The 25667-nt window shown below is 43.7% G+C and overlaps 1 long non-coding RNA gene across 1 annotated transcript; it reads right to left on the reverse strand.

Annotated features, from left to right (window-relative positions):
• Positions 1 to 2431: 2431 nt before the first annotated feature.
• LOC122112806 lies at positions 2432 to 8999 on the reverse strand. Its single transcript, XR_006148272.1, has 3 exons — positions 8917 to 8999; positions 4975 to 4980; positions 2432 to 2442 (listed from the first exon to the last, which is right to left on the reverse strand). It is a non-coding gene; the product is annotated as an uncharacterized LOC122112806 (long non-coding RNA).
• Positions 9000 to 25667: the final 16668 nt, after the last annotated feature.

The following is a 25667-nucleotide window of genomic DNA, read 5'->3' on the forward strand; positions in this document are numbered from 1 at the left end:
TTTTTTTTTTTTTGTTTTTTTTTTTTTTTTGTCAGTCGTGGGGCTTGAACTCTGGGCCTGGGCGCTGTCCCTCAGCTCTTCAGCTCAAGGCAAGCGCTCTACCACTTGAGCTACAGCGCCACTTCCTAATAACTACAGTTTTGCATACTCAATTAATTATAGTTATTCATAATCAGTTTTTGCAATGTTCACTTAGTCATTTTAACATGGAAGTCTTGTCTTAAAAGCTTACCTCTGTGACTGTTTCAGGAAACTTGAGGTAGCCTTCATCCTGCTGTGGAAGTTATATGTCTGTGCCAAAGGACACACCCCATCTGAGGCTTACACACTGAGCCAGCTGGACCTGTGTGGCTCCTAGGAAGAGAAAATACATCAGAACCAAAATGATGACATTTTAAGCCTTTCAACCAGTTACTTATGAGCCAGACCTGAAGCTTCAACAAAAAGCAAGATCAGACTCCAGACGGATTTGTAACCCTTCTCCAAACCAGAAGTCACATGATTAACTTCAAAGACTAACAGATTTTCCAGCCTATGCAATTACCAGTACCAAGACACAACCTGGTATTCCTGCTTGTTCTCATGGTAAATGTGTTCTGAGTGCAGACTCCACAGCATCTACATTCATGGACATTTTCTTTCCAAAAACAACCTCTTATTGCTTCTTCTCTTCCCACAAGTCCATGACAGATTCTGTGCCTTAGGTTTTAATGTGTCATGAGATTCAAGGTGAAGATCCTACTGGACAAGATCCTGACAACCTTTGTGGCTAGAAGTGACTTTATACCACCAACTTATACCTTGAACTCATATCAGATGAAGTTCTCTAACCTAACCAGGAATCAGAGGAGAGCCTCTGCTTCATGAACACCTGCTGGTGGTAGGAAAGAGGACCTGGGTTACAGAATGTGAGAATGTGGTGGGGAAAGGACAACCCTGCTGTCAAAACCATGTAACACACAAGCTGTAGATACATGAGTGAACATATTCCTGTGACAGTCAGTCAACATGGAAGTATTCGTCGCATCTGCCCCTAGATCATAGCTTAGAAGGCCCAGAATGTCTTTTATAGAAAGGCAATATTTATAAATGTAGTGATCTTTTATTTGCATTGCATCTTTATATTAAAGGCTTTAGGAATTTCAGCATATAAGAGTACCCTACCACTGAGGTAGTCTTGATTGAGAATACACTGTGGATGAGAGCCAGAGGAAAAGCTCACATTGTGGTTGCTGTTCAAGAGAATACCACTCTGGCTTGGTGGATTTTGACTGGGACATCCTTCAAATATTATGTTTACTCTGCAGAGTCTCCTATTTTAGTCTGGTGATGGTGGATATCAGGTTTGGGGTTCACCAGGCATCAGTGGCTCAGCTATGCAGAAGGCTAAGATCTGAGGATCAATGTTTGAAGCCAGCCTAGACAGGAAAGTCCATGAGACTCTTGTCTCCAATTAAGCACCAAAACAGCCAGAAAAGGAGCTATGGCACAAGTGGTAGAGTACTAGCCTTGAGTGAAAAATCTCAAGGACAACACCCAGGCCCTGAGTGCAAGGATCAACACCCAAAAAAAAAAAAAAAGCGTGGAGTTCTATTAATGTATTCCATTGACACCATGTAGGGTTTGTGTTCCTTTTCTCCACTAATTAAAGAATTTAAAGGGCAGAAGGAGCAAGGCCCCTATATATAGTAGGCTCTGGGAAGCCTTCTAGTACATTTTACTGTTCCTTTTGCTTTCAAATAAACATGCTTTAAACAGTAAATTGTACTCCCGGTACAAGAAGGGTTCCCAGAGCTGAGTGTCCACAGTCTCTCTCCCAGGGCCTTCTATATAGGGTCATTGCCTCCTCCTCTTTAGGGCATACTCCTGGTCTTTTTGGTTGAGAGGTGGACATATGCTACAGGAAGTCTCGTGATTGGTTCCCTCACATTTAAGCATGAGTGTGGAAGGGCTCCTGATTGGATGGAGGTTAGGGCCACAGACATTAAGGGCTCATGCATCTTGCCAAGTCATCCCCACCTTCTACATGTTGGAGCAGGTGTTGGCCACCATCTTCTACCTAGTCATGGAGGCCTAATTCACCTTCACCATTAACCACTACTTTGCTATGTACACACTAGAATTATCTTTAGGGCTAAGAAGGAAATGAGCCCAATTTAATCTGAAGTAGAGTAGACCCATTTGTTCTTTACCTAGAGACCCAAGAGGACTTCATTGAGCAGATTTTTCCCCCCTCTTTGAGCCTACATGATCAGATTTAGCCTTTGACTTTTAATTGCTTACTATTATTCTGTCACAGTTATACTTTGAACTTTGACCTTTCAACTTGCCCTTGATAGAAGTCACTAAGATAGTTGCATTGAAATAGCCCCACCCATTTCAAAGTCTTTTACCAACATTTAAACTGAATGTTAAAATTACTGTTTTACCTGGTGCTGGTGGCTCATATCTGTAATCCTAGCTACTCAAGAGGCTGAGCTCTGTGAGGATCATAGTTCAAAGCCAGCACAGGCAGGAAACTTCATGAAGCTCTTATCTCCAATTAAACACCAAAAAGCTAGAAGTGGAACTGTGCCTTAAGTGGTAGAACACTAGCCTTGAGCTGATACTCAGGCTCAGGGATAGTGCCCAGGCTCTGAGTTCAAGCTCCAACACACACACACACACACACACACACACACACAAATTACTCTGTCTTTCATAGGACACAATACCTTGTCATGTTTTACCTTACTCTTTGCAAGGCATTAGTAGAATTTATCAAACCTCTTCCTGTGGCTATTTCTATATTAATAATTGTAAGTTCTAACTCATCTGTTCCTGGAGCTTATTACAACTTCAATTCTTTTACTTGAAATGGGTAATCAGATTGGTCCAAGGAAATCTACATTGATTAGGTCTACTTAGTGCTCAAGAAAAACATGATTTGCTTTTTTTTTTTTTTCTGTTTCCAGCATAAGCCAATGGTCCTTAAACTTTGTTATGTTAATAATTGTAAGTTCTAACTCATTTGTTCCTGGAGCTTATTACAACTTTGTTATGTTACAACTCCTGGGAGAATGTCCTTTGAGTAACTCAAATAAAATATTGAGGCCCTGACAGGTAACATCTATGACAATGCAAGCTAGGTTTCTCTCAGTGGCTGTATTATAACTCACATATATCTGCCTCCATTGATATGACAGACAGATAGCATTTGCATAACTGAACATAGTTTCCCTACATCTGGCCATGGCAAACAAAGACACAGAAGCTGGTAAGAGTGACACTTTGGCCTCATACCCTGAAGCATCATTCTGGATCAGTAGAGAAATGATCAGGATTAAAAATGGATTTCATTTGATACTGACTTTGAAAAAGTCCAAGTTATGTGTATCAATATAGAAATGTGTTACCACCACCTACTTACTCTCCATCTACATATTATACATTTATAAACACTTGAGGAAAACCTCGTATTGTGGTTACACTGTTGCTGGAACACCCAACAAGCCCAGCTAAGCCCAGGAAGCCCAACTTGGGCTGCTGTCAAGAAACCTACTTGAGATGCTCATGCATGTGGAACTGCTCCTCACACTGAAGAAGCCATTAATGAGGAAGAGACAAGGATTTCTAAAGCAACCTAGTAAAGTCGCATTTCCCCCCCCCCCAATTTTGTATATATGGAATATATTTTTCAATAGAGATTTTTTTACTTTAGATAAAACATTCATGTTGCTGTCACTTAGGTTCAGTGTTGTTAGTGAAGACAAAAGGGAAGGAAAAACTAACTCATTGCTTTGGGAATAGTTTGAATCAATTTAGGTTTTATGATTAGTTTGCATACTGGAATTTATCTGTTTGTAAATTTTCCAATACAAATAATTTTGTAAGACTTTTTAAAAACTTGTGAATAAAACTGATACTTGTTATTCTTATTTACCTGTCCAATAAGAGAATGACTTTGTGGTTGTAAGTGTGTTGGTTGAGTTGGTTTTTTTTCTTAACAGAAGTACACACTAAGATCACTCTATGTCCTGCTCCTGCTCTTTTAGATAAGATAGAACCCTCTTTGCTCCTTCTTTCCACCCTAGGATGGTAATTTGAAGTCTTTACTAGTAAGCTAGTTATCTCCTTCAGGAAGATCAAGCTGCTGAAGGATTTTCTGCATTACCTTGAGAAGCTAGAATATTAAGACTTTATCAGAATCTTCCTCACCTCATTTTATGACACAAAAATGGAAAGAAGTTTGTTTTTAAGTTTTATAGGCATGTGTTAGTGTCTCATAACTACAGTCCTAGCTACTCAGGAGACTGAGATCTGTGGATCATAGTATAAAGCCAGCCCAGGCAGAGGTCTGTGAGGCTGTGAGGCCCTTTTCTCCAATTAAGCAGAAGAAAGAAAGACACACAGAGAGAGAGGATAGGGAGGGAGATAAGTGGAGCTCAAGTTCAAGTGGTAGAACATTAGCATTGAACAAAAAAGTCAACCCAGCACGTGAGGCCCTGAGTCCAAACCCCAGTACCAGCACACACACACACAGTTTTTTAGTCCTTTTCATTGGTGATCAGTTTAGTGCTCAGCTGCTGAAGAGTAGACCAAAAGAAAGATGAAGGAATATCCAGAAAACAACAGCACTTTCCCCTGGAACTTTCTTTTTCTTTCCCCTATCCACCTTCCTTTTTTCTTACTCTTTTCCTTTCCCTTAGCAAATCATTTAAAGCCATTACTAGATTACCAGAGTTTACATTTCTTGGGATTTTGTGGGTTGGTTCTTTGTTGTTGTATACTTGAGAGTGACACTATGTTCTCCAAGCTGAGTCGCTGGTGTTAAGGACACTAATTCCATGGAGAGAGGATACTGATTTTTTTTCCCATTCCCATCCCATCCCAGCCTCACCCTAACCCTCAGCTCACATGGACTTTCCTGGTATCCATGGAGATTAGTTCAGCTTAGGGGTAAACCATAAATCCATCAACTCTCAGAAAAATAACTCCAAACTTATGAGGCTCTCAGAGGAGGTCCTAAATAATGTGTAGCAGTATCAGCCACATATTTTCATCCTCACTGACATAATTAAGGTCTTTACAGTTGACTACTTGCTGTTCTGAATTAGTCCATCTCTCCCATTTTAACTTGAGAAGGTACTGTCTGGTTTTTTTTTAAACCAATTTGGCACCCACTGAGGTATGTAAGTAAAACTTAAATTATTCACATCAATCATTTTCCAACTAAGCGGTGGTCTGAGAATTTCCAACATCTTCTACTCCCCCTACTAAATCTCAGATCTACCATGAGATTATATGGACATAATCATGTGTGATCAGGGCAATAGTTCACTAAATGGTATCACATGTTAACCAAAGGAAGGCTCCAAAGCTTCTGTTCCAAAGAATGAGTGGGCTGTGAGCCAGGGGCTTTAAAAACCACCAGAACTATTTAAATCAGTGGGATTTATGGCTGAATTTGAATTAGCTTTGCCAGAGACTTGAAATTTTTTAAGCTTTCATTAAAAACACCTTCTCTAGAATTGTAGGTGGTCTTCTGGAGTAGGTTTTGCTTATTAATCAATAAAGAGAAGATTCTTCCTCTCCCCTTCCCTTCATTACTAATGGCATTGACTTGTCCTATTTCAAACTGAAGTAGTTGCATCCTACCATTTTGCTCAATTACTTAACCAGCGAGGGCTAACAGTAGACAGAAGATCTATAGGGAGCTCCATCAGCAATCTCTTAGTAGCAGGCACTATATCACCACTTCCCCAGGTCAGTTTCCCTGTAGAAAGTTCTGGAAAGCAAGATGAATTCCCCTCTGAAGACTCACTCTGGTGAGAGGCCATGTCCTAAGTCAATCTTGAGTTCAAGCATTCAATGCATGTTCACATTTGCTTTGTTCTAAACATGGTAGCAGCATTGAAGCAGACACGTAAACAGGAAGGTGACAGGCATTGTCTAGTTATTAAACAAGTCTTAACTGTAACAATGTGCAAACATTCTTGGGCACGGAGAACCTGCACACATCTGGGGATTCTCACAGCTCTGAGAGCTCCAATGGTGTCCCCAGAGCAGGCAGAATGGAAGGAGCTATAACTGCAGGAGATAAAGGCCCAGCTTGCAGTAGGGACAAACATGGCAGGGCTGGAGCATGAGGTGGCTGAGGCCCAAAGCTTCACCCTCCAGAGGACATTGTCTCAACAAGACACAACATGAAAACTAAAATCTCTGCTCTTCCAGAAGCTTGGAAATCACACAGATCAGGTTGGAGCTAGTCTCTCTTTTCAGGCAGAGATTCTTACCAATAAGAAGGGACTCTTGTCCAGCCTAGTGGTGCACAGTCCTCCTGGTTGGAATCCTCAGCTTGGACCCTCTCATCTGGGTTAGCTCGGTCACGTCTTGGCTTCCAGTAGACAGTGCTGAATGTTTGGTGTATGTTGAGGACTGAGCCAAACCTTCCACTGCCATCAACGAACATCCCACCAAGGTGAATACCCAAGGTGAGACTGACTCCTTCCTACACCTGTGGACAGCACCAACATCAGTTGTGGCCTTTCACCTTGGGGTCCTGCCAACCTACTACACTCCTGGCCACTCTGCCATTAGTTCTGTGTCAGCCTTTACAGTGGGCTGTTCTTATTTACCTAATGTTCCTGTCCATTTCTAAATCTCAGTTAGGGCTGAGAGCTGACATCTTGCCTATGTTTTCCTCACTCCCCAGCCTTGTCTTTGAAAGGCCATTCCTTCTGCTGTTTGGTCCTTTCCTCAAGATCTGAATCCCCAGGAAATCCAACGACTGTGAGACTGGCCTCTGCCTGCTGCCTCTGCAGCCTCTGGGCCCCTTGCTCCACTGGAGTACCTGTGCTCCAGGCTTGCAGCCACACTGATTGGTAGCCCTGAAGGCATAGGCCTCTTCTGACCATGTTCAAGACGCTTGAGCTACACAGAACTCAGTGAGACGCACCTAGCTTATGGACCCACTAGAGGTTGATTGCTAGTTTGAAGGAGCCCCAGAAACCTCCAGTGATCCACTTTTCACACGTGCATGGACTTTTATAATTTTGGAGGAGGGACCAGAAGCAAGCAGCAGCAGCAGCAGCAGCTCTCAGCTCTCCAACTGTGTGGCTAGACAGGGTGGCATCTTACTGCAGAAGGAGCATGTTGTTCTAGTGTCACTGAAATCTGTCATCACATCTCGAAAGATAAAGGCAGGGTCTGCAGTGTCTTTGCAAATGGAAGATTCTAGAAGAATGACACCAATGTGAGAAGTGGAAGAAGAAAACTGCTGTCATCTCCATCTCTAGACTTGCAGGAACACAGGCCCCAGAGAACTTGGTGCTGTCCAAGGGACCTGATGACCACTGACTGTCCCTGGGCTGCTTCTGCTCAAGGCTATCACTCTACCTTTTGAGCCACAGAGCCATTTGCAGGCTTTACTGAGTATTACTGGCGATGAGTCTCACTGACTTTCCTGCCTGGGCTGGCTTCAAACCATGATCCTCAGATCTCAGCCACTGGCACCTAGTGAGCCGATCACTTTTTTTTTTTTTTTTTTGAGCCGATCACTTTTATGTGCTGCAAAGGATTAACCTTCTTATGGTCTTGACTGAGCCACAGTTCCCAGATGCACAGTCAAATGCCAGTCATCCCATCACCACAAAGGTTTTTTTTTTTTAAGATGCAAATGATCTGTAAGCCCCATAGACTTTGAATAATAGAGGTGAAGGAGGTTCAGAGGACAGCACATCCTCAAGGGAGAGGGAAATCTATGTAAGCTGCCTGGAGAGCCTACACAGAAGCTTGAGCTCTGCCCCTCAGTCCCGGCGCCTGCAGCAGTCAGACTAGCAATCACACATTGATGTGTGAGTGAGCGGATTCCCCTAAATCATCCTCCAGATAGACAAATAGAAAGATAGGTCAAAAGATATATATGATAGCTATGCATGATGATAAGATATGCATGATGGATAAATGATAGATTTGATAGATAAGTGATAGAATTAGGCATGCTAGAGATGACTGATAGGATTATGATAGATATGTCTGCATGCATGATACACATGATAGATATGTGTAGATTCATATATTAATATAAACATACATAGGAAAGGTAGGAGCAGCTCTGTGTGTGTGTGTGTGTGTGTGTGTGTGTGTGTGTGTGTACTACATGCACAGCACTAATAGGACAAACTAACAGTGTTAGAAATAGCTCAGGATGTTGGGGTGTCACATAAGAAAAAGGACACCAACTTGAAAGGAACTTGGCAAAGCAAAGTTTACTTCTGCAGAAGGGTGCATTATCAGCCAAAAATTTGGTAGGTAAGCAAACAGAGCCAGGCAGGCTGCTTCCTTTTTATCCTGTAATCCAGCAGGCCCTGCCCCTCTGCTTGCATTGGCCGAGTTCAGGGTCAGAATCTGCAAATGGATGTGACTTAATGAACAGGATGCAACTCAAATTCAAGGAGCTTCTAATAGGCTGTCTTAATTAAAGTGCTCAGGGAAAAGATGTATGTACCTAAAATGTAACTAAGCAGGAACCCTTTGGAAATACAATTCTCAGGGCTGGGAAGGTGGCTCAGTGGTAGAGAGCTTGCCTTGCATGCCTGAGACCCTGGGTTCGATTCCTCAGCACCACATAAGCAAAAAGAAGAAATACAATTCTCTCAAGATCAACCTAGTTTTCTGATGATTAATTGGAGATGAGTCTCACAAACTTTCCTACCTGGGATTGCTTTGAACTGTGTTCCTCAGAACTCAGTTGCCTGAGTAGCTGGGATTACAGGCATGAGCCACTAACACCCAGCTTTAAATAGGATTTTGATGAACAAAATCCCAGAGTTGATAGTCCCACTACTTTCATACAGATTTTTTTTTCAGGTCCCCAGTAAGACAGAGTGAAAGACTGAATTGTAGCCATTGTAGCGAGGTGTTGGTGGCTCTCACCTGTAATCCTAACTACTCAGGAGGCTGAGATCTGAGGATCACAGTACAAAGCTAGCACCAGCAGACAAATCTGTGCGAATCTCCAATTAACCATCAGAATGCTATGTGGGAGGTATGGCTCAAGTTATAGAATACTAGCCATGAGTAAGAAAGCCAAGTAAGAACAGAAGAAAAGCAAGTTTGCAGTTGAAAGGTTGCAAAAGCTATCCAGGATTCCTGGAAGTCACTTGATTCCATTTTTCTCTCTTGAAACAGTAGAGAAGAAAAATGTGATAGTCACATGCAGTAGAATATTATGCAGCTTTAAGCAGAAGACATTCCTGATACATGATGCTATATAAATGACCCTGGAAGACATCATGATATTAAAGAAACCAAACTCAGAAATACAGATGTGTGTCTATGCTTCCATAAGGTGCTCCAAACCTACAGTCACAAAGTAAAATGGGTTTCCTGCGGGTAAGGAGAGGAAAAGGAGGGATATGTACAGTTGGTTGAGGATGAAGAAAAGGTTTGGGGCACAATATTGCAAATGCACAGTGGCACTGAACTTACAACTAGTTAAAATGGTGAAATTTGTGTCATATCCATTTTACCACAATATATATTTTACTTATACATGTTTCTAAATTTTAATCAACATAAAATAGCATATATTTACCATGTATGTTATGATTTTTTTTCCAGCAAAGGGATTTCAACTCAAGGCCTTGCGCAAGCTAGGCTGGCACTCTACCACTTGAACCACATCTCCAGTTCAGCTTTTGGCTGGTTATTTTGGAGATGGAGTTTTCTATCTGGGCTGGCATTGAACCATGATTCTCTGGATCTCAGCTTCCAGAGTAGCTAAGATTATAGGTATGAGCTACTGGCACCAACTAAATTTCTTTTTTTGGGGGGGTGGGGGGGGCCCGGTTGTGGTGCCTGAACTCTGGGCCTGGGTGCTGTCCCTCAGCTCTTCAGCTCAAGGCTAGCGCTCTACCATTTGAGCCACAGCTCTACTTCCGGCTTTTTTCTTTTTGCTTATGTGGTGCTGAGGAATCGAACCCAGGGCCTCAGGCATGCAAGGCAAGCACTCTACCACTGAGCCACCCTCCCAGCCCCTCTCTTAGCATTTTTCAAGAACAGAACATATTACTCTTAAACATATTACTTTATTCCAAAATTTCATATAATTTGACTGACGTCTTCCTGATGTTGCTCCTCCCAGCTTTGCGAAGCCACTGATTCCACTTTCTTCTTTCATGAGACCAACATTTTGTGATTCTGCATGTGAATAAAACCTGGCTTCAGAGAGAAACCATCTATGTTTCCAGTAAGTGGTAGATTCACTGGTTCATGGTGGAGTAGTATTCCCCTTTGTATACATGCTAGATTTTCTTTATCCCATCTTCAGTTGATGGACATTTAGGTTGTTTCCATGACTTGGCTATGGTGAACACTGTTGCAAGGAACAGGAGAACACAGGTGTCTCTCTGACATACTGATTTCATTTCCTTTAGATACATACCCAAGGGTGGAGATCACGGGATACATAGTTTTATCTTTCCTTCCTTCCTTCCTTCCTTCCTTCCTTCCTTCCTTCCTTCCTTCCTTCCTTCCTTCCTTCCTTCCTTTCTTCCTTGCCTTCTCTTATTCTCTTTCTCCTTTTCTTTCACTAGTACTAAGGCTTGAATTCATGTCCTGGGTACTGTCCCTTAGCTTTTTCACTCTTGTCTGGTGCTCTACCACTTGAGCCACAGCTCTGATTCTGGCTTTTTGTTAATTGGTGATAAGAATCTCAGAGACTTTGCTACTGCATTGGCTTCAAACTGTGATTCTCAGATCTCAGCCTCCTAAGTAGCTAGGATTACGAGCATGAACCTATTCTTTTTGGTGAAAATTTATACTGTTTTCTTTAAGGGCTGCACTAATTTATGTCCCCACCAAAGGGGCCATAAATCATATAAAGGCTCCCTTTTGTCTGTATCTTCACCAGCCCTTGTTTTCCTTAGTGTTTTGGAGAATAGCCATTCAGTTATACATTGGGAATGTTCCCCAAGAACTCACAACCTAAAGCTTTGGTATTCATCCTGAGATACTACTGGGAGGGGGTAACTCATATAGAAGGTGACATCTACTAGAAGGAAGTTAAGTCACTGGACTATGTACTGGCGGGGGATTATGGGAGCTAGATTCCCCGCCCCCCTCTGCTTCCTGACCATCATGGGACAACAGGCTCTTCCTCTGGAGGTAGTCCACCATGGTGTACTATGCTGCCACAAGCCCAAAGCAACAGGGCCAACTCACAAGGCGCTGACTAGGCCCTGAACTCTGAAACTGTGGGCCATAAAGAAACTTTCCACCTCTAGATTGTGTCAGGTATTTTGTCATGGCAACAGAAAGCTACTAGAATTTATTAAATGTGAGGTCATGTTTTAAGTGTGAGGTAATCCAGTATATTACTAAAGCAGGATTCTCAAGGGACCAGTTTGGGCCTATTGGACAATGCCCCAAAGCTGCAAATGAGAACAAACTCCCCAGGTGGCTCTAAGGTGACATTTTTAGCTGTCCTACTACCCTGTTGCACTCTACATATGAGCCACAGCTCCACTTCTGGCTTTTGGCAGCTAATTGAAGATAAGTCTCATGGACTTATCTGAGAATCCTGATTCTCAGATCTTAGCCTCTTGAGTAGCTGGGATTACCAGCACCCAGCTTTGCTGGGACATCCTAACTGAGGTCCTGGCTCCTTGAAGAGCTGGAATTTCTTTTCTCTCTCTCTCTCTTTTTTTTTTTTTTGCCAGTCCTGGGGCTTGAACTCTGGGCCTGGGCACTGTCCCTGAGCTCCTTTTTTGTTCAAGGCTAGCACTCTACCACTTGCACCACAGTGCCACTTCTGGCTTTTTCTGGTGGTTAATTTGAGACGAGTCTCACAGCCTTTCCTGCCTGGGCTGACTTCAAAACACGATCCTCAGATCTCAGCCTCCTGAGTAGCTAGGATTACAGGTGTGAGCCACCAGTGCCCACTGAAAGCTAGAATTTCTTATAAGGCAGAGGTGATGGCTGATCTCCCTTTATGTCACCCAGGAAGCTTGCCCAGGCAGTTGGAGGTAAGGCTGGACAGTTTAATAAATCAAGTTATTTCAGTGGCTGGGAGATGATGGTAAAATACTCTTAGGTTAAGCCTTAGGCCTTGAGGCAGGGTGGGAAGTAGAGTGACTTCCTCCTTTTCTGGGCTTTGTTTCAGTACCTGGAGTCTAAAGGATGTTTAGAGTTGAGGAGGGCCCCATTCCCAGAGGATACAGCCTGACCTGCCCTCCAGCCCAGAGCATCTGAGGCTCAGACACTGTCCAGGAGAAGGTGTGCTGACCACTGACAATGTGGGGGAAGGATATGGTGACCTACTGAGTCACTTCCACTAGTGGGGTCTGTCCCAGTGTGATTCCTACCCAGTCCCTCAGTCAAGTCAACATAGCCAGCACTGACTGGTCATGTGTGGGTCAGATTCAACCCTTCCTGTCCCTGACAGGCATGTGGTCTTCCAGAATTTCTAAAGATCCAACCTGAAGCCAGGTGTTAGTGACTCATATTTGTAATCCTAGCTACTCAGGAGGCTGAGATTTGAGGATCATGGTTCGAAGCCAGCCTGGGCAGGAAAGTCCACAACACTTTTATCTTCAATTAACCATCTGCAAATGAAACTGGTACAGCATCTGCCTTGAGTGAAAAAAAGCTAAGGGACAGTGCCTAGGCCCAGATTTCAAGCCCCAGTACCACACACACACACACACACACACACACACACACACACACACACACACACACGCACACACACACACACACATACACACACACATCTGGGCCACAAAAAGCTATCTTTAGAGTTATCAACAAGCTATTAAAAAAAAAGAGGAAGAGGAGGAGAGGAAGAGGAGGAGTCATCAAGTTCCTGAGAAGACAAAGAGCCAACATGGAGGCCAAATATATGCAATGGATGTAGAAAGGAATCATAGGAAACATTGGATCCAGCACACTCTCTAATCCCACCATTATTCCATGTCCCTATGGCTCAATCCACTCCTCAGGAAGCAGAGGGCAGCCACGCCTCACCTTTATAAATACAATTGAAATTTTTAGTAGAAGGAGGTGCGTGACAGGTGACAGCGTCGCCTGGGCTCAGTCCTGCCCTGCCTGTTCTTTGAGAAGCTGAAAGCCCACCCATCACTGTTCAGTAAAGCTGTCTATACTCTCTCAGCAAATAAAGACTATCTAAGAAAAAAGAAAACAACTCATAACTTTTTTAAAAATAAGTTTTTTATTGTGAAAATACTATACAGAGGGGTTACAATTATATGAGCAAGGTAATGAGTACATTTCTTATCAAGCATGGTTGTCTCCTTTGTTTTTCCCCTACAATCCCTTCCCTCCCATCTCCAAAAGTACACTCCTTCCCCCAACTCATTACTTAAAAAAAAAAATCCAAGAATTAAGAACTGCTATTCCTCAAGCTGAGGCTCTGTTCATGTAAACTTGCTAGAAGTGTATTTGCAGGGATAGAGAAGTCACTAAGAAAAAAAAAAGGAAGTAGCTGAGAGAGACCAACACAAAGCCATCTTCTACAAAAGTCTCACCCCAAAGGAACCTACCTAGCCACCATGAGCAAGAACCAGCAGATATAAGACAGGGCAGGGGAAAGCCAGGCCCTGGTGGCTCACAGCTGGAATCCCAGCTTGAGTAGCTAGGATTGAAGCTGAGATCTGAGGAATCTGTTTGAAACCAGCCCAGGCAGGAACGTCTGTGAAATTTATCTCCAGTTAACCAAGAATAAAGCCACAAGTGAAACTGTGACTCAGGTGGTAGAATACGAGCTTTTGAGCAATAAAAGCTCAGGGATAGCATTCAGGCCCTGAGTTCAAACCCCAGGACTAGGGCACGAAATACAGAGCAGAGTAGATGGCTATGTAAAAGCACAAAGCCAGGGAGAGTGTAGAAAAGAACAGAGAATCTTAATAAATGAATGCAGATGTTTAAGTATTAGGGGAAAAAAACTGTAAAAGTAATTGGAAAAATAACAAAAAAGAACTCTGTGTGTGTGTGTGTGTGCGCACGCGCGTGCGTGCTCATGTGAGCATGCACATGTACCAGTCTTGAACTCAGGGCTCTTAGGTAAATTAAAGCGCCAGCTGAGGAAAGAGAAAGCAGCACATGGTATTCAGGCAAGGGAAAGGTTTATTTTCGAGCTGCAGGCCGCCTCTGGTTAAGTTGGAAGCCCACACAGCAGGGATAAAAAGGGTAGAACCACAGCCCAGCCAGGACTTATCAAGGCCAGGAGGTAGGAGAAGGTGTGGCCACACCGGATGCGGATGTGACCTCAGGGAGGGAGGGAGGTGACTGCCTCCACCTGTGTTGGTTACCTAGGTGACACAGGTACTGTGTCACCTAGACTTAACCAAGAGGAGGGAGGAGTCTGCTCCACCTTCCCAGGGTGGATCTTACAGGGCCTGGAAACTGTTCCTGAGCTTTTTTGTTCAAGGCTAGCACGCTACCATTTGAGCCACACTGCTTAACTAAAGAGTCTCATGGACTTTCCTATCCAGGCTGGCTTTGAATTGTGATCCTCAGGTCTCAGCCTCGTAAGGATTATGGGGGTGAGCCATTAGCATCAGCTTAACAAATAGAACTTAAAAATGAAAAATATAGTCTAAGCCCCCTCTGTATTTGCAGGGAATTGTTTTCCAGACTTAAGCTTCCATGATCTTTAGGTCTCTTACCTAAAATGAAGTAATTGCACCTGACTTAGGCACATTCTCCTAGTAATCCCTAGATTACCTCTAATGCACAATACTATATTAAGGCTATGTAATTAGTTGCCTCATTTAGACATGTTCAATACAGATACAATTTTTTTTCAAATATGTTTTAACCCACAGTTGAGTCCATCAGCAAATGTGGCCCTAATAGGGAGGGCCAACTGTAATAAAAATGTTAAATGCAACAAATGAATACAAAGCAGAAGAAACAGCTGAAAAGGGAATCAATCCATGGGAAACCAGATCTAAGGATATATCCTAGAATGTATGAAAGAGAATTCTAATAGAAATCTATCTAATAGGAGCTTCAGAAAGAAAGGAAATAATAAAAGATAATGGGAACTGGTGACTCATGGCTGTAATCCTAACTATTCAGGGCGCTGAAATCTGAGGATCCCAGTTCAAAGCCAACATGGACAGCAAAGTCTGTAAGACTCTTATCCCCAATTGCATGCCTTAAAAAGCTGGAAGTGGAGCTATGGCTCAAGTGGTAAAGTGCCAGCCTTGATCAAAAAGAGTGTAGGGGCAGTGCCCAGGTCCTGAGTTCAAGCCTCAGTGCTGGCACACACACAAAAAGAAAAAAGAAAAAAAAAGAAAAAAGAAAAAAAAAAAAGAAAAGGAGGAGGGAACGGAAGGAAAGGGAAAGGAAGGGAAAGAAACAAATTCTCACAGTGACATGTGTCACAAAGTTTCCAAGTGCTTTCTATTGCTCAGAAGATGGACCCTGGGAAGTTAAGTCTGTGATTTTATGATTTTAAATGTAGTCTACTAAGAAAAAAGAGATTTACTCTAAACCATGAGAGAGAAATTGTTGGAATAAAGAAAAATTTTCTTAAAAATCAAAAAATGGACAGGGAAGGGAAAAAAAGAATGGTAAGTAGGAAACACAAAATAACATTATGAGTATCTTAATCACCAAAATTAACCTATCACAAAAAACCCTGAAGCTTCTAGAATAAAAGTCAACATACTATCTTTTTTATTGGCCCTAAATAGGAAAAGATTCTGTTTTCATTGGGGCGGGGGGCTGTTTTGTTTTGTTTTGTAGTGGGGCACTGTCTCTAAGCTCTTTTGCTCAAGGCTAGTGCTGGCTCTACCACTTAGAGCCACAGCTCCATTTTCATTTTTCTGGTGGTTAACTGAAGATAAGAGACTCACAGACTTTCCTGAACAGACTGGCTTTTAATTGCAATTCTCAGATCTTAGCTTCCTGAGTAGTTAAGATTACAAGTATTAGCCACTGGCACCCAGTTAATACTTGTATTAAATCCTGTACAGTGGGGTTTCAATTCAACATGTCAGTTTGTGAGTACAAGCTGAACAATGTCACCCCCTTCCATTATTCTCCCCATCTCTCCCCACCCCATCCATCGCCTCAACTTACCTGGTTCCATTTTCACACACGCACATTAGTTATGACTGCATTCTCTCACACAGGGAAAGAATTTTTTTAAGGAGACATCCAGTAGCTGAAACTCGTCATGGTCAAAGATCTTGAAAGCTGATGGAAAACATGAATATCCACTGAAATCTGTTTAGCAAATGGTTATCAGATCCTCAGAGAGGTTTCTGTAGGTACAAAATTATAGAATGGGTAACCAGGCATATCCAACATGGTGGCCTTGCTGAAAAATCCTTAAACTAGAATACGACCCTTGTAAGAGGCCAAGGTTAGATTAGGGCTGGGAAGGTCACAGCCCACAGACACTAGGTGACTGAGATCTCCCTGGGGGAAACTGGAAGGGACACAGTCAGAGGTAGGAGGGACCAAGCCAGTTACAACCTGTATTTGGGGAAGGGCCAAAATGGTACAATGGTACCCTTTCCCAAGACTCATGCCCCCAGACTCCCAGCACAAATCCTGTTGGGGTCACCTGGGTTCAAGAGCCTTCTGGCCAATGCAAATTTGGAAATTAAGCAAGGTGCTTTGCCCTTTCATTGGCTTAGTAAATCTGAACCACACAAATCTGATCCCAGATCTTGTTCAGGAAGCAGGCAGAGAGAAGAAGAATTGCTTTCTGTGGCTTTTTTGGCCTTTGGTTTTGTTTTGTTTTGTTTTTTTGGTTGGTAGTGGTGACTTTTTGTGCCAGTGCTGGAGCTTGAAGGCTTGAACTCAGGGACTGGGGAGCTGTTCCTGACCATTGTGTGTGTGTGTGTGTGTGTGTGTGTGTGTGTGTGTTGTTGTTGTTGCTGATAACTAGCACTGTATCATTTGAGCCACAGAACTGTTTATGGCCTTTTGGTGCTGGATTGGAGATAAGAGTCTCATGGACTTCCTGCCTGTGCTGGCTTTAGCTAAGCTTAAAGGTATGAGCCACCAGCGCCTGGCTTTAAGTGGATCTTAAAATATGTCATAAATGATCATTTTTACTTCCAAAGAGCTTCACATTATGAACTAATTTCATTTTCCACAGGATATTCTATAACCCACTGTTTCTGTCTAAGCAACAGCAGTTAAATTGCTTTTTTTGGGTAGATCTTAGGGCTTGAACACAGGACCTGCGCACTGTCTCTTAGCTTTTAAAATTTTTTTTTTCTCAAGACTGGTGCTCTAGCACTTGAGTCAAAGCTGCACTTGTGGCTTTTTGGTGGTTAATTGGAGATACTTTCCTGCTCCAGCTGGCTTTGAACCATGATCCTTAGATCTCAGACTCCAAAGTAGCTAGGATTATGGGCATGAGCCACCAGCACCAGGCATGGTTTTATTCTGGTGAAGTCTGTCCAAGCAGTAGTTCCGGCTTTCTGCCTTCCCCTTCTTTGTCTATGTTCCGAAGTCCACCACCTACCAACACAGTCATGCCAGCCCAACAAAGGAGGTAGAGTGGAAGGAGGGACCTGGGGCGGGGGAGGGGGGGCAGACAACCCATTAATGGAGGGTCCACCTCGATTAATGACAGATTTGCTTGGGCCTTTCCAAGGCCACTACAGTTCCTGGATCCTAGCAGGCTTTGAGACATACAGCCAGGGCAGGGAAATATGGCCCAGAGCTGGCTTTACTGTGGCCTCCTAGAACTCCAACTCCTTTTGACCTAAGGGACTTCATGTCTTCATTGGGTCTCACAAGACACAGAGTAGATACTTCTCATCTGGGATGCTGTGCCTGCTCAGTAGAGGGAAAATACTGGGTCTACTGGTTCAATAGCTCCATTAGAGTGAATGCTCAAATGAGAGACTTCAGTCCTCAGGGATGAATGTCAGGAGGTCACAGTGTGTCACCTCGTGACCTTTGACTCCTTCGTGGAAACCTGGAAAAGGGGCTCTGTTATATCATGTATAGCGACATTTGTGGAGGAGCTCTTCCTCAAATCCAAAAGTAACCCTAGTATGGTTTGAATGCAGTTTGTTTCCCAAAGGTTTACACTGGTGGGGCCTCAGTAGGAGATAATTACCTTACTAGGGCATGACTCCCAGAAGAGATTAAGGTAGTTCTTTCAGGACTTTGGGTAGTTTCCCTGAGACTGGGAAGAGCAAGCCAGGTTTCTGAACATGTTGGATGCATCCTTCTGTGTGTGGCTGGTTCTCATTTCTAGTTCTCTGCCATATGAAATAGCCGAGAGGAGAATCTGATGGGAGTCTGATTCGTCCTTCTCACTTCTTGATCCTTAACAGGATCCATTGTCAAATCTCTTAAACTCTGATCCTAATAAACTTCTCTACTTTATCAGGTTCCTAGCCTTGGGTATGTTGTTACAGCACTGGAAAATGGACTCAGCATCTCATGCTCTCATGTGACAATATTTACCTCCTGTAAAAGAGTTGGGAAACACTGTTTCTATCCATGATATAACAATGCTTCACCCACAAAGAACACAGAGTGGTCATTCTCATGGACTCAGTCTGGGTTATTTTATGTCTTCATTGACATTACTCTCTGAGGTCTTTTGACCAGCGTTGGTGGTGGGCTCTGGTGGGCAGAAGCTGGAACAACTGAGCAGGTATTTCCTGCCTGAGGCAGAAGAGGGTAATGACCACTGGACTACAAAAAGCTAATTCACTCCTGGGATGGCTATTCATTAACAAACTAAGTCAGCCTTCTACTCACATAAGAGCAGCAAAAGGCAATAATTAAGAGCAGAAAAGAAAAAAGGAGATCCTATGTGTGTGTGTGTGTGTGTGTGTGTGTGTGTGTGTGTGTGTGTGTGAAGCAATGCCAAGGAGATAAAGTATCAAAAAACACAAATCCAAAGTGCGACCTCAGGGAAATGACACAGGCCAACAAATTATATGGGAGCTTGCAATGTGATATGGCCCAAATGGCCACACAAAACACAAATAATTCTGCATCACATAGTTGAGGTATTGAGTCATGGACTAAGGAAGGGCCCTGTGAGGCCCAGGAGATAACCAGAGTCCTCAGAAAAGGAGCAAGCGTTAGATGACATGAGGTAACTTCGGGGGAAGGTGACCACAGGTTGGTCATGGACATACTAGCCAGCACAAGCCTGTCCAGATGGTGACAAAGGACATCAGAGCTAAGGGAAAGTGAGGGCCATATGGTGAGTGACAGAGTCCTGAGCAGAGCTGTGTAAGAGGAGAATCTGATGGAAACACAGGGTGTGAAAACATAGCTGGTTCCCAAGGACACTAAGGAGACCTTGGAGCCATCAGATGGTCCTTCCAGATGGAAAAACCTAAAACTTTGCAGGGAAGGTGGCCATGTCTCATGGAAGCCTAGGTTGTATGGAGTAGGTAAGGGACAAGTCTATACCATCTGTCACTCTCATGACACCATCTAGGGATGCACGGGCTCCAATTTCTCTGGATCCAGCTTTGACTTCTGTGAGATTCTTCCAGATTGGAACTATTTCTTCCTTCCTGTCCACTCTCCCTGAGATGAAGTTAGGCCTCCCCTGATAGGTTTAAAGATGGACACTGGGACCAGATCCAATATGGCAGGAGGAATGACTCTGCAAGATACATGCCCTCCAGTGCAGGGGGAAATGACTCAGCAAAACTCATCCGCCCTTTGTAGTTCATGCTCGACCAATCACAAGATTCCCTGCAGCACATATCCACTCCTCAACCAATCAGACCAGGAACATGCCATAGGGGGAAGGACACAAGGGACCCTATAAATAGCAAGTCCCAGGAACAAAGGACTATAGACCCGCACCCCCAGCTCTGGGTCCACTTCTTGAATAAGGATCCTGTTTTGTTGTTTTGCTGTTTCTTTCGTTTTCAAATAAAACTGCCATGTCTGCTTTAAACACTTTCCTGCCCTTCCTTTCCTCCTTCCTTCTTTTCTTTCCTCCTTCCTTCTTCCTTCCCTCCCTCCCTTTCTCTCTTTCTCTCTCTCTCTCCTTCCCTTCCTCCTCCCCCCTCTCTTTTGTGCTGGTTTTGGGGTTTGAACTCATGACTTGGCACTGTCCCTGAGCTTTTGTGTTTAAGACTAGCATTCTACCACTTGAGCCACAGCTCTACTTCTGGCTTTTTGGTGATTAACTGAGAATAAGAGTCTCAAGGATGTACTTGCCTGGGTTTGCTTTGAACTGAGATAATCAGATCTCAGTTTCCCAAGTAGCTAGAGTTACAAGCATTAGCCATGTATAGTATTCCGCCATTTTATATTTGAGACTTGAGCATCACAGATTTTGGTATCTGTGGGGGTCCTGGAACAAGCAAGCCCTTTTCATTACCTGGTGGTGCATACTTTCTCAGTACCTGATAGAGTGTTATCTCCTTTGCCAAGTACTTAAGAGAACCAGGAGAAATTTAGCATGGCTGGGAGGGCCCAGGGGAAAGAGGCTCAGGAGCAGAACAGGAGCCAGCAAGGACAGGAGGGAGGCACTGAGGCCTTGGTTCTCTGCAGAGTGAAATAGACAGAAGCTTTCTACACCCTCTTTTTAATTAAATTAAATCAATTAATCAATTACAAATACGTATTATACAGCCAGGCCCTGGGGGCTCATGATACTCAGGAGGCTGAGATCTGAGGATTGCCGTTCAAAGCCAACCTAATCAGGAATGTCTGTGAGACTCATCTCCAATTAAACCAGAAAGTTGGAAGTGCAGCTATGGCTCAAAGTGACAGAGTGCTAGCACTGAGCAAAAGAGCTCAGGGACAGCACTTGAGTTCAAGCCCCATGACTAACAACAGATTAAAAAAAATAAATGTAGATTGAAATCGAGAGACAGAGAGAGTGTGAGAGAGAGCAAGAGAAGAGAGATCCAGATACTAGTGGCTCATGCCTGTAATTCCAGCTACTGAGGAGGCTGAGATCTAAGCTTCAAGTTTGAAGCCAGTCTGGGCAAAAAAGTCCACAAGACTCTTATCTCTAATTAACCAGCAAAAATCCAGAAGTGGAGCTATGACTCAAGTAGTAGAGTGCCTTGAGGAAAAAAAAAAAGAGTTCAAGGCCCTGAGTACAAGTCTCAGTAATAGTGGGTGCACGTGCGTGTGCACACACACACAGACATCACTTTTTTCATTGTATTTGAAATTATTTTTCAATCATAACTTACAAAACTAAAAACATTGGTGTTTTTTTAAAGATTGCATAAATTAGCTCTAGGAAGCTATTGCTTAAACCTGGATTCATTTATGGCCTAGAGAACAAACAAAAAACAAATGTCAGAGTTTAATTAGTTGACTCATAATATGCAGAACAGTGGGGAAACTTAAGGATGAGAGAAAATGAATTCTACAAAAACAGGTCACTCCACTTGGTAAAAATGAGTCATCCAGGCAAAAATAGTTGCCTTTTTCTCGTTTGTTTGTGGTACTGGGGACCTGCCCAAGACCCATGCATGCTAGGCAAGTGCTCACTATTGAGCTGGGTCCCAGCTTCTAGACTTCACATTCAAAAGTTCATCAGAAGCCAGGTGCCAGTAGCTCACCCCTGTAATCCTAACTATTCAGAAGGCTGAGACCTTAGGATCCTGGTTCAGAGCTAGCTTGGATGGACAAATCTGAGAGACACTTTATTTCCAGTTAACCAGCAAAACACATCAAAAACCTGGAAATGGAGATGTGGCTCAAGTGGTAGAGCACCAACCTTGAGCAAAAAAGTTAAGGGAAAGCACAAGACTCAAGAGTTCAAGCCCCAGTATGGGCACAAACACACAAAGCTCATGAAGTCCTTCACCTGAAGCAAGTACCTCAGCTATCCAGTGATCTTGTCAGGCCCTTTTCCCAGAAGTACTGGGAAAGAGGTACTGTAGGGCTGAAGGACAGTAGGACTCCAAGAGGATGCCTGAGGTGGCAGGGACTGTGCTTCATGTCCGTAGCACATGTCTATTCCACAACAAGGAAGCCACTGATGGTCTTCTTTTTGTTTTTATTGGGTTACACTGCAGACAGAATAAAAAGTTACTATCAATAATTCTACTCAGGAGGCTGAAATCTGAGAATCATGGTTTAAAGCCCACCCAAGCAGATGAATCTGAGAGACTCTTATCTCCAAATAACCAGCAAAAAAAAAAAAAAAAAGCTAGATGTGTAAGTGTAGTTCAAGTAGTAGAACACTAGCCTTGAGCAAAAAATGCTGAACTAGAGCAAGAGGCCCTGAGTTCAAGCTCCTGTAACAGCAGAGTCAGCGTGTGAACAGTGCTGCGTGCGCGGCTCTGTGTTAAACTTCCCAAATGTTTTCAATCACCAGCACCATGATCTGCAGAACTCATCTTGTAACGTAGAAATGCCAAACACATTCAATAATAGCTTAGACATCATTGTTCTTTAAATGTATAATATATTCACTCGTGCTTCTTAAAAACATATCTATCTTTCCCTGAAAGTTCTATCTACTTTTTGTAATTAAGGCTAACCTCAGCAATACTGTATGCTCTGAGCCTTTGTAACATGGTCACAGTCACCTCTCTGTGGTCCTTTAATATTTTTATTTTTGTGCTAGTCCTGGGGTTTGAACTTAGGCCCTAGACACTGTTCCTTAGTGTTTTTTATGCTCAAGGTTAGTGCTCTACCACTTGAGCCACAGCTCCATTTCCAGCTTTTTGGTGATTCATTGGAGACAGGAGTTTCACAAATGTTCCTGTCCAGGCTGGCTTTGAACCATGATCCTCAGATCTCAGCCTCCTGGTGGTCCTTCTTGAAAGATTTGTCAGCTGGGGTTCCGTGAGGAGTCTTAGCTGGGCAGGGTCCCATATTCTCCACTTCCTCTAATGGCCTGCTCAGGACAGTCCCCGGTCATGTGGGCTTCACCCCTTCTGTTCTTGCAGCTGGAGGAGGATTTGGGGTTGAAGAAGAAAAGGACCTATTGCCTGATTTCAGGGTGCTTCATAGCCCAGCAAAACACTTCTCTGGGAAACTCGGTCACGGGTCTTTGGGTAGATTTCCTTCCTGCTCCGGAATTGTTCCAACAGAAATAATGAGGCCTAAGCATGTGGCACTTGAGCACAGTTCATCCCTGCAGCTCTGGACCATACCCCCATTCCATCACCAGTGCTGGGGACATGAAGGGACACAGGTGTCCAGAGAACCAGACTCCACCGTGGCCAGGCCCCATCGCTCTCACAGGCCTTTGACTCTCACTGCATCTGGCTCACAACAAAACTAAACACATCCAGAACCATCCTGAAAACTGTGTCCCACATCCTCTGCATGACCTGTGGCCTGGAAACCTGGTGGGGAAGGCAAATACAGGTTTTCTGAATACAGAGAACACATTGGATATCATCAAGGCCTGGGCAAAGTCAGCTTCTCTGCAGAAATGTGACACTCAACCCCAAATCTGCTAGGATCCAGGAAGTTGCTAGAAAGGCAGGTCTGGCCCCACCAAAAGCCTACACTGCTTCTTTCAAGAGTAACAGGACTGTCCCCAGGCCATCCATGCAGGCTCTGTAAAATCATGTGACTTTATAAAGGCCTTGGGAATTTTTTTTTCTCCAGTCCTGGGGCTTGAACTCAGAGCCTAGCACTGTCCTGAGCTTCTTTTGCTCAAGGCCAGCATTCTAACACTTGAGCCACAGTGCCACTTCTGCCTTTTTTTTGGCTTACATGGTACTAAGGAATTGAACCCATGGCTTCATTCATGCTAGGCAAACATTCTACCACTAAGCCACATTCCCAGCCTCTGGGCTTGGGCGCTGTCACTGAATTCTTCAGCTCAAGGTGCGCACGCTTGACCAAATCACCACTTCCAGTTTTCTGGTGGTTAATTGGAAATAAGAGTCTCACGGAGTTTCCTGGCTGGTTGGCTTTGAACCGTGACCCTCAGATCTTAGCCTCCTGGGTAGCTAAGGTTACAGATGTGAGCCACTGGTGCCCGGCTCATTACCATTTTTTAAAAATTATTGTCTAAGTAGTTGTACGAAGAGATTTCAATTCAACATGTCAGTTTACGAGTACAATGTCTTTGTGTATGTGCATGCACGTGCATGTCTGTCCTGGGGCTTGATCTCAGGGCCTAGGCACTGTCCCTGTGCTTTTTTGCTTAAGACTAGTGCTCTAGCACAGAGTCACAACTCCATTTCTAGCTTTTTTGGTGGTTAGAGATTAACCATGGAGTTTGCGTGCTGGGGCTGATTTGGAACCTTGATCCTCAGATCTCAACCTCCTAATTAGCTAGGATTCTAGGTGTCAATCACCAGTGCCCGGCAAGTACAATGTATGTACCTGACTCCATTTTCACATCTGTACATTGAATATTATGTCTGTACTCACCCACCTTTCCACTTTCCATTTGTCTGTCTTTACATCCTTTGACCTCTACTCCTCCACAGCACAAGTTCCAGCTTCCTGGTATTTATTTTGTTAAACTGTAAGTCTGTTGTTCATGGGAGTTGTACCATTGAAATTCTCCCCCATGTGTACCATACTTAGTCAAGTTGTGTATACTTGCGTATGACCCTGTATGTATTTTCATATATGTTTATAATTTAGATCTAACTTACATATTGAGAGAAAATATACCTCCTTCATCTCTCTTTGAGCCTGACTGACTTCACTAATACAAATTTTTTCCCAGGGTGGAGGGGGATGCATTGGAATTCTTGAAATCACTGAAAAAAAGGTTGAAGTCTGAGGAAGGGACCAGGACCCACTCTACCACAAAAGCACAAGACCTTGAGATGACAACTGTCAGGTGGGGAATTTCCAGACAAGAAGATGCAAGCATGGATGCCTTCAAGGAGGAGGAGGAGGAGGAGGAGGAAGAGGTGTGAGCAGAGCCTCTCTTCTCACTGAAGCCTAGGAATGGGAAGAGTTAAAACAGCTGCTCAAAAGGTCAGAAATTCTACACTACCCATTTCGACAACAGAATTCTTTCTGCCCACACATCCCCACTAGCCACCCAGGGACAGGCGGCATGTCCTGCCAGATGCCACTTGAAAGAGTGACTGCCAGAACTTGCTAGAACTGCAAGTCGGCAAGCTGAAAGCCTTTGATGCCTCCCCCACAGGGCCCAGAGCCCAGGACTCCCAAGCTGGAGGGGAGGGTAGGGGGAGGAGCAGCTGGTTTCCATGGCAACAAGCCCCTCCTTCACAGCATGTCAGTTTGTACAACTGTGTGCCAGGTGGTCATTAGGACTTTTCCCCAAGGCCTGCTGTCTGATGTTCTCCCTCCACCAAGGAGACACAGTGATAAAGAGATCCAGCAGGCAGGGCTCTGCCATCCAGGGGCTAATGTTGGATATGAGGCAGACAAATGAGGGAGATGATTTCTGATGTCAGCAAATGCTGTTAAGGAGACAACAAAAGCACTTAGAAAAGCTGGTGACCATGTGCATGAATCCAGATTTGGCTTACAATGGTTTGACTCACAAGGGTTCAACTTAGGATAGTTCAAAAGCACACCCACACCACCATTCCATCCTGAACTTTTAGTGAAAGATTTAGTAAAACATTTAGTAAAAGATCCTGGGGTCTGGAGGTGTGGCTCAGTAGTTTAGCATCTGCTTCATGAGAGAGTGAAGGCCTGAATTCAAACCCCAGCACTATTAAATAAGCTACAATGAAGGAGATTTTCAGTACATTAGTATAAAACAGATTTTGTTAGCAACTCAG

The sequence above is a fragment of the Dipodomys spectabilis genome, unplaced genomic scaffold (genome assembly GCF_019054845.1).
Source record: "Dipodomys spectabilis isolate Male_0828 unplaced genomic scaffold, ASM1905484v1 ptg000095l, whole genome shotgun sequence".
Classification (NCBI taxonomy): Eukaryota; Metazoa; Chordata; class Mammalia; order Rodentia; family Heteromyidae; genus Dipodomys; species Dipodomys spectabilis.